This window comes from Coregonus lavaretus (assembly GCF_964263955.1).
Source record: "Coregonus lavaretus genome assembly, chromosome: 34".
Lineage (NCBI taxonomy): Eukaryota > Metazoa > Chordata > Actinopteri > Salmoniformes > Salmonidae > Coregonus > Coregonus lavaretus.
In genome coordinates this window covers 21534710-21544823 of record NC_140021.1, presented here as the reverse complement: position 1 = coordinate 21544823, position 10114 = coordinate 21534710, and positions in this window count along the sequence as shown.

Here is a 10114-nt window from a genome sequence, read left to right as displayed (position 1 = left end):
CCTTCAGAGGAGTCCTCAGTTGTAGACATAAAGTTCTACTGTAGGTAGGCTTATGATATATGATACCCATACACAGAATCACACAAAACTAATCTAACCAATGATCTCTATCATCTTTAGGTGAATGGTTCATAAGTCCTTTATGTACCTTTGTTATACTGTTATAATACATGCCTGGTATTTGATATTAGAATGAACCTTATAAAACTAACATTGTGGGGAAATGAGGTTTCAGAGAACGTTTTAGCACCTCATCCGGTCATATGTTCTCAGATAAATCTATGATGATATCCTGGTTCTGACCCCTGAACGGCTGTCAGTTCTTTACACAGAGAGACAGAGAAAATAAATCAAGGAGAAAACAGAGAGACCACTGAAATGTTCCAAAAAAGATAAGATCAAGTTCTAAAACCTAGATGAAGATAAACTACCTCAAAATAGTTGAAGCTCAGAGAGAGACAGACAGAGGAGGAGGGGACAACATCAATAACTGTCCACTGTGTGTGTGTGTGTGTTAGACTCCATGATTCAGCTGTGTCCGGGAGAATACTATGAGCTACAGTACTCTGGATCCCCTAAGCTCTGCGGTGGGAGTGGGAGGCAGCACACTGATGACCTCACTGAAATATATGTGCTACTGTCTGCCGCTTGATTGGACGAATGTAAATATTTGAACTCTTGGAAATGTGTCTGCTGTTATCCAACACCATAAACGAGTTCGGAGCCACTCAGGGTCTGTACGGTGAGGGGCCAGGAGCCAATGCACAGACACACACACACAGACACCTTGACGTTGGTAGCCAGGCAGGCCCTGAGCACCAACCCGGCACTGTGGGAAACTACACCATTGTTACTGTATTTGCTTACCTAGGAGGGGCAGGAGTGTGTGTGTGTGAACATATTGTTTGTGAAAGCTGATGTAAAGTTAGACGTGGAGAGTGTTTTAGAGCTGGTGCCAGTCTGTGTTAGGCCAGGCTCAGACCCAGCATGTTACTAACGTCCTCCATATTATGGCCTTGAGGTGGGTGAGGTGTAGACAAAACAGCCAAGCCTACATGCCCCCGGCCCAGGCGGTGCTGCTATCATTACAACACGCACACACACTCGCACACAAACAACACACGCACGCACACATGCATACACACACACACATGCATACGCGCATGCACGCACACACGCACACGCACACATACACACACTCACAGTTTTCCAGCTTCTACATCTGCCACTAACTAACATGGGCTGCATCCCAAATGGCACCCTATTATTCCCTTATGTCCTGGTCAAAAGTAGTCCACTATAAATGGAATAGGGTGCCATTTGGGACAGATCCATAAAGTACCGGGTCTCTTTTCTCCAGTACCACAGTAAACTGTCCTGCTATTGTAAATTATACCGCTGTATCAATAAAAGCATTCAAAAGCCAAAATGTATTGATTTCCAATATATCATAAAAGTATATCAACATCTATAAAATTTACTTTTTGGACCCAAATCTATCGTCTTGTATTCAATATTAGTAAAAAAAGTGATAAACATCTGTGCAACGAAAACTCTTTCCAATCATTTTTGTATTTTTTTGTCATAAATCTTTGAGCTCTTTCAGATATGGTGATATTTTTCAAAATATTAAATATGTGATGACATGGAATTCATGAAATTATTATTTTTCCATTTGCCTATATAAAATTATTGGACAGAATATGAAAATACAAGTCATAAAAATAACCTAAACAAACAGCCTGGTTTCATAGACTAGAGGTAAAATAGTAAATGTAAATCCGGGGCACTCAAATTTCGTTTGGTATGGTTACATAAGACAGATGGTAACTTAAGGCAAAAATTGTGGTGGGGTGGATGGGTGGGCGTGTAATGTAGCAACCCAAAGGTTGTGAGTTTGAATCTCATCATGGACAACTTTAGCATTTGAGCTAATTAGCAACTTTTCAACTACTTACTACTTTTTAGCTACTTTGCAACCACTTAGCATGTTAGCTAAATCCTCCCCTAACCCTAACCTTAACCCTTTTAACTAACCCTTCCCCTCATCCTAACCTTAAACCTTTAACCTAACTCCTAAACTTAACCCTAACCGTTAGCCAGCTAGCTAAGGTTAGTAACCTAGCCACGTAGCTAGAATTCGTAACATATCATACATTTTGCAAATTCGTAACATATAATATGAATTGTAATTCTTACATATCATACGAAATGGGTGATGGACATCCAACATACCATACGAAACGTAACATACACTACTTGACCAAAAGTATGTGGAAACCTGCTTGTCAAACATCTCATTCCAAAATAATGGGCATTAATATGGAGTTGGTCCCACTTTGCTGCTATAACAGCCTCCACTCTTCTGGGAAGGCTTTCCACTAGATATTGGAACATTGCTGCGGGGACTTGCTTCCATTCAGCCACAAGAGTATTAGTGAGGTCGGGCACTGATGTTGGGCGATTATGCCTTGGTCGCAGTCGGCGTTCCAATTCATCCCAAAGATGTTTGATGGGGCTGAGGTCAGGGCTCTGTGCAGGCCAGTCAAGTTTTTCCACACCGATCTTGATAAACCATTGTCATGCTGAAACAGGAAAGGGCCTTCCCCAAACTGATGCCACAAAGTTGGAAGCACAGAATCGTCTAGAATGTCATTGCTGTAGCATTAAGATTGTACTTCACTGGAACTAAGGGGCCTAGCCCGAACCATGAAAAACAGCCACAGACCATTATTCCTCCTCCACCAAACTTTACAGTTGGCATATTGCATTCGGCAGGTAGCATTCTCCTGGCATCCGCCAAACCCAGATTCATCCTCCATCACTCCAGAGAACGCATTTCCACTGCTCCAGAGGCGGCGAGCTTTACACCACTCAAGCCGACGCTTGGCATTGCGAATGGTGATCTTAGGCTTGTGTGCAGCTCCTCGGCCATGGAAACCCATTTCATGAAGCTCCAGACATGTGCTGCCATTGCTTCCAGAAGCAGTTTGGAACTCGGTAGTGAGTGTTGCAACCAAGGACGGACGATTTGTATGCGCTACATGTTTCAGCAATCGGCGGTCCCGTTCTATGAGCTTGTGTGGCCTACCACTTCACGGCTGAGTAGTTGTTGCTCCTAGACATTTCCACTTCACAATAACAGCACTTACAGTTGACCGGCGTAGGTCTAGCAGGGCAGAAATTTGACAAACTGACTTGTTGGAAAGGTGGCATCCTATGACGGTGCTACGTTGAAAGTCACTGAGCTCTTCAGTAAGGCCATTCTACTGAAATGTTTGTCTATGGAGATTGCATGGCTGTGTGCTCAATTGTATACACCTGTCAGCAACGAGTGCGGCTGAAATAGCCGACTCCACTAATTTGAAGGGTTGTCCACATACTTTTGTATATATACGTACAGAACAATACAAAATGCTCTGAGACCAGGTTGAAACAAAATGTAGGTTATTTTCTTTGAAATTACGCCCAAAGTTGCATACATTTCTAATGTTGGACGATAGCTTCTTCTGGCAATCTCTGAATGGATTTCAGACGCCATCATTCAACAGTATAGTAGTGTAGTGGGTGAGGTGAGGTGAACTCGATCTTCAAGGTCATATCGCAAACTAATAGATGTCAAAGCTAGAACCTTCTCAGCACCAGAGAGTGACTTAGTGGTAGCATGACCTGAACTAAATGAAACATGTAGATCGCCTACACTTCACTACGGCTGTGTGCCAAATGGCACCCTATTTCCTTTATAGTGCACTACCTTTGACCAGAGCCCAAATGGTAGTGCACTGTAAAGGTAATAGGGTGCCATTTGGAACTCAGCAATGTTTTTCAGAGTTTCTTGTGACAGACTGTTAACATAGACGTAACACAGAGATTTGGTTCTGGGTTACAAGATTAGTCAGATAGACTGTTGTTTTCCTTTTGAATCTGATTGAAATGAATTACCCAAAAGAAGTGGATACAAGATACTGACTGGGATTAGATCAAGCAAAGCTCATGTACAGTACAGTACTTTTGATGTGTCTGTCTATGTGAAACTCATCTATAGTTTCTTTATAGAGCAAGAGCTGTATTCTACTTAGGAGGAGAGGGAAAGAGAGAGAGGAAGACAGGGAGAGAGAGAGCGAGAGAGAGAGAGAGAGAGAGAGATATTCTACTTGGCCAGTGGAAGGGTGGGAGTCGAAAAGAGGTTGAGGTTGAGGTCGGGGCCTGTCTGTGTTTTCAATTTCAATTGTCCGTCGTACATCTTAAAGAACCTAGGCTTCCTGTGGTTCAGGGTAATAAAAGTAACCTCAGGTTACATCCTGAGCACAATGGAACAGACATGTTGGAAAAACATACATTAAGTAAGAGGTAAGCTGCAAGGCAAAGGTACTATGCTGTGCAAACACCCTGCAAAAATGGCAAAGCAACCATCAAAGTGGCAAAGCTACCAACTATAATTAAGTGTCAAAGGTTTACTACCACTGAACTACTTGTCAAGTCAATACTTTTCTACTGCTTCTCTTAAACACCCCCTATTCTGTCCAAGGTGGCACGCCTATCCAACGTTTGAATGATGGAGAATGATTCAGTTACCGAGGAAAAGTAACCCTGTAACTTCCCCACCCTGACAGACCTACACGCCTCGTCAATGCCAGTCAAACTGCAGGGACTTCTGGTCTTTGTGGTTTGAAATGAATTCACTGGTACAGCCCCGAAAACCAGATCATCCTGGCAAAGGAAAATAAGCAATGCAATTATAACACAGAGCAGGATTATTTATACAAAATAATGAATTTGTTTCTATACATGCCAATCATGTAGCCCGAAGGGGGTTTAATAATATCATTTTTTTTTCAAGGCGGGTCGAGATAGAAGGGTAGCAGTAAAACATGCGGCTTTTCCATGGATGGAAATGTGTTTCAGGCATGTGGAAAGCTTACACCCAGCCCATGTTGACACAATGTGATTAGTTTATTATAGAATCCAATAAGCTTGGGCCTGCATGGATATTTGCTTCCATGTTGTAGTAGCATGAGTCCAGATCTGACCGGAGGGCTTTTTGTGACATGCGGTTGGGTGGTGTGGGTGAATGACAGCACAGCCAAAGAATTCCGGGGAGAGCCGGAGTATGCCAGAAATATGCCACAGGAGAGTAGAGCGGGTAGCGCAATAAACAGGGGAATTACGGGTAGATGGATGATGAATGGTGGTACTCATCCTTTCATTTGGTTTCCACAGGATGGTGGGGTGGTACGTGTGTGTGTGTGTGTGCGTGCCCCTGGTCTGTCCCTCTCTGAGCCCTCTGCATATTAACACAGTAACCTGAGGCCAGGATGAAAGACTGAACTGTAGAGAAAGGAGCTTCCGCTGTCCCTCTCCCTTGCTTTCTTTAGGGGCCTTTACATAGGAGTCTGTTTTCCCAAATAACAAGTATAGGTTACAATACAATCACTTAGTTTCAAATCCTGAGGAAACTCAATTACAACTGAATTACAAGTCAAATTGACATACATGGAATTAGGCCATGGGTTCACACCAAACAGGGGTAGAAGTTTCCTACTCACCCAAGGTCAGGGATTATTCAGTTATGGGGCTGCTCCAGTCTGATTGATAGGTGATCTTGTAGGCCTGGTATCTCAGAGGGTGTGGTCACACCTCTCTGAGGAGGACAGAATCTAACTTCAGTGGACCCTACTCTACTCTAACCCTGTCTTAACATTATGCCAACCCAAACACCATCTCGGTTCATACTCTTTCAGGACACAATTTCAAAAGACAGGAGACTGCAATCTAGAATGAGGTGGAGGTAGAGAAAGAGAGTGAGAGAGAGAAAGAGAGTGAGAGAGAGGTAAAGAAAGAGAGTGAGAGAGAGAAAGAGAGTGAGAGGGAGGTAGAGAAGATTGAGGGAGTATTATAGGACAAAAGGAGGGCCATACATCTCAGAGGGACCAGTGAAATTATGAAACAAGAAGCTCCTGATGAAATAACAGGAGACAGAGTGTAAAACGACAATCTAATCAGGAGATTCAACATAATTAGTGTGTTTCCACCTGCATTGACAGTCTCATCAGTTCTGGGGCTGTTAGTTGCATTACCTCAGAGGCTTCTGGTACAGAGAGTGGGTGCTTCCCAAATTGCACCCTATTTCCTTAATAGTGCATTTCATTTGACCATGACCCATAGGGCTCTGGTCAAAAGTAGTGTAATATACAGGGAATAGGGTGCCATTTGGGACGTACACAGGGTAACCTAAGAGAAGAGAAGGCCGGGGAGCTTGGCTGAAGCTGGAGCTTACTGACATCAGAGGGTAGGGAAAGAGCATGGATGGAGGGATGGAGGCTCATTTTCCTCTACCTCACTTCAGAACGTTAACACTTGAAAAGTCTGCAGACGCACAGGTGCCTTACAGGCATGGTTGGGTAGGTTTCTAAATGTAATCCATTTAAGTTATCAGTCCAAAATTGTAATCAATAACATAACTTGTTGATTACCTAAACTCAGTCATGTAATCCGATTACTTTGTTACTTTTTGATTACTTTCCTCTTAAGAGGCTTTAGAGGAAGACAAAAAGAATCCATCCAACACATTTGGTGTGTCATCATAGTGGTCTCTGACTTGTGGTCTGACTCGCTCAGGTGGAACAAACTTAAACGTGCGCCTTTTTTCAATGCTGAATTGAATGTTATTGAGAAAACACAAAGGTGCCATAATGTATTTTTTTTCCGCAAACATCCTTTCTGAATTTAAAAGTCATCCAAGAAGTAATCATCTAGTTCTTCAAAAGTATCTGTTATCTGATTACAATATTTTTGCTGTAATCAGTTACTTCCCAACCCTGCTTATAGACTACTCTATTCACACTACTGAGCTGAGCCGAGACGAGCCGAACCAAGCCGTACTGCTCTGGTTACACATCCAACTGCTGGAACTGTGTTGCAAGATACAATGTGAATCAGAGCCAGCACAGTACATACGGTTTGATTCAAGTCGGCACAATAGTGTGGAAAGAGTAGCTTATTAGACAAGGCCTGTTGCAGTGTCGACTCCCCAGTGCTCCCCTATCACTTTCACACACAACACTGTCCATCCAACACTGGGCGCAGAGCAGAGCGGAGGCTATCCTTATGGTTAACCTATTAGCCCTACTGCCCCCAATAACTCAGATCTCTCCCAGCAGCAGTAGTAACAGAGAGCTTGATCCTTTTAATTCTTCTCTCCCCATTCTTTCTCCTGGTCAGCATGGCAAAACAATTAACTGATAGTAGACTGACAATGAGCATGACAAACTGAGTGACGTCTGGGAACCCGACACCTTATGAAACGATGCCCGACGTCTCGTAACATTTTTACACATGACAGCATGACCGCTCTCCTGAGAGGCCCGTCTGAGATAGCGCTAAACCAAAACCCATACGGCCTGGCGGAGAGAGGAGAGGAGCCTGTGCTAATGAGACACAGACCCACTCTGTTAGCTTAGCCCGGGTGGCCGCTCAGACTGACTCACTCCAGTCCCTTGAAAACCTCACTGACTATACATTTCTGCAACACAAATGACAAACTTTCTCTGGTCAAAAGTGGTGCACTATAAAGGGAATAGGGTGCCATTTGGGACGCAAACATATTGTTATAATACTATATACTATACTATTGCTAGTATGAATTTGAGCAGTGTTAAGTGGATAGAGAACGCAATGGGACGTGGCCATAAGGTGGCAGACAGTGGCATACAGTACATTCAGAAAGTATTCAGACCCCTTGACTTTTTCCACATTTTGTTACGTTACAGCCTTATTCTAAAAATTGATTAAATAATTTTCTCATCAATCTACACACAATTCCCCATAATGACAAAGCAAAAACAGGTTTTTAGAAAATATATATAAAAAACAGAAATACCTTATTTACATAAGTATTCAGACCCTTTGCTATGAGACTCGAAATTGATCTCAGGTGCATCCTGTTTCCATTGATCATCCTTGAGATGTTTCTACAACTTGATTGGAGTCCACCTGTGGTAAATTAAATTGATTGGACATGATTTGGAAAGGCACACACCTGTCTATACATAAGGTCCCACAGTTGACAGTGCATGTCAGAGCAAAAACCAAGTAATGAGGTCGAAGGAATTGTGCGTAGAGACAGGATTGTGTCGAGGCACAGATCTAGGGAAGGTTACTAAAAATTTTCTGCAGCATTGAAGGTCCCCAAGAACACAGTGGCCACCATTCTTAAATGGAAGAAGTTTGTAACCACCAAGACTCTTCCTAGAGCTGGCCGCCCGGCCAAACTGAGCAATCAGGGAAGAAGGTCCTTTGTCAGGGAGGTGAACAAGAACCCGATGGTCACTCTGACAAAGCTCCAGAGTTCCTCTGTGGAGATGGGAGAACCTTCCAGAAGGACAACCATCTCTGCAGCACTCCACCAATCAGGGCTATATGGTAGAGTGGCCAGACGGAAGCCACTCCTCAGTAAAAGGCACATGACAGCCCACCTGGAGTTTGCCAAAAGGCAACTAAAGGACTCTCAGACCATGAGAAACAAGATTCTCTGGTCTGATGAAACCAAGGTTGAACTCTTTGGCCTGAATGCCAAGCGTCACGTCTGGAGGAAACCTGGCACCATCCCTACGTTGAAGCATGGTGGTGGCAGCATCATGCTGTCGGGATGTTTTTCAGCGGCAGGGACTGGGAGACTAGTCAGGATCAAGGCAAAGATGAACGGAGCAAAGTACAGCGCAATCCTTGATGAAAACCTGCTCCAGAGCGCTCAGGATCTCAGACTGGGGCGAAGGTTCACCTTCCAACAGGACAACGACCATAAGCACACAGCCAAGACAACGCAGGAGTGGCTTCGGGACAAGTCTCAATGTCCTTGAGTGGCCCAGCCAGAGCCCAGACTTGAACTCGATCTAACATCTCTGGAGAGACCTGAAAATAGCTGTGCAGCAATGCTCCTCATCCATCCTGACAGAGCTTGAGAGGATCTGCAGAGAAGAACGGGAGAAACTCCCCAAATACAGGTGTGCCAAGCTTGTAGCGTCATACCGAAGAAGGCTTGAGGCTGTAATCGCTGCCAAAGGCGCTTCAACAAAGTACTGAGTAAAGGGTCTGAATACTTATGTAAATGTTATTTCGATGTATTTATTTTTACCTGTTTTTGCTTCGTCATTATGGGGTAATGTGTGTAGATTGATGAGGGAAAAAAAACATTTTAGAATAAGGCTGTAACGTAACAAAATGTGGAAAAGGTCAAGGGGTCTGAATACTTGTGAATGCACTGTATATCCCACTGGTGGTCACTTGTCAGACCCCTTAGTATTTATTTGGTATCAGATAACTTTGAGCGTTAGATTGAGGTCTGCCTGAAGTGTGCAATATGAGCAGGGTTTTTCACTTTGAGCTATTCGATTAGTTCCATTGCGCCAGGCAGGCTCAATCAAGTGTAGCTAAAGTATTTGAATCCAGGTCGGAGTTTGGGGTTGGTGGTGGTTGAGAATCCTCTGGGAAAATGCTCCTTCTATTGTTCTTGCTGCATTGACAAATCTCTGGTCTGTGTAATGAAGCAGATAGTTAGGTTGAGAATCAGATTATGTAGTGGTTAGGTCTCTGTTGATGCTACAGACATTCAGTTATGTTGTAGGTCTGTGTTTTCAGACTAACTGCCTTCGCTGAGCGGTGAGGAAGTCGGAGGGTAGCGGCCTCGGTCGGCTCTGCCAGCCCTTTCATAATGACACAGGAATGATGCACATCCCAGTCAAAGCCACCGCACCAGGGTAAAAGAGTAGTGGTGTTTTCTGACCGGCTGCCCAAAATATGATTTAGACATCACAGGGAGCTGAAATAGGAGTCCTCGGACAGTGTTTAAACCAAACACACATCTACTTCTCTATTCTCGATCTGTAAAAGTGTGAAATTCAAAAACCGTCTTTAAGAGAAACCCTTTCTCAGTTCTCACCAAAGGACGACATTTCCAACATGGTAAGTCGTCTAGGTCGTTTTCCGTGAAGACTTCTTGGATGAGGTGAAGTACAATTACTGTGTGAAAATGTATACTAAGTTAATAGGATCTGGCACTGTTTTACAATAGGCGAGAGCTCCTTAGCTCAGGCAGGAATAAGCATGAACTTCAGAA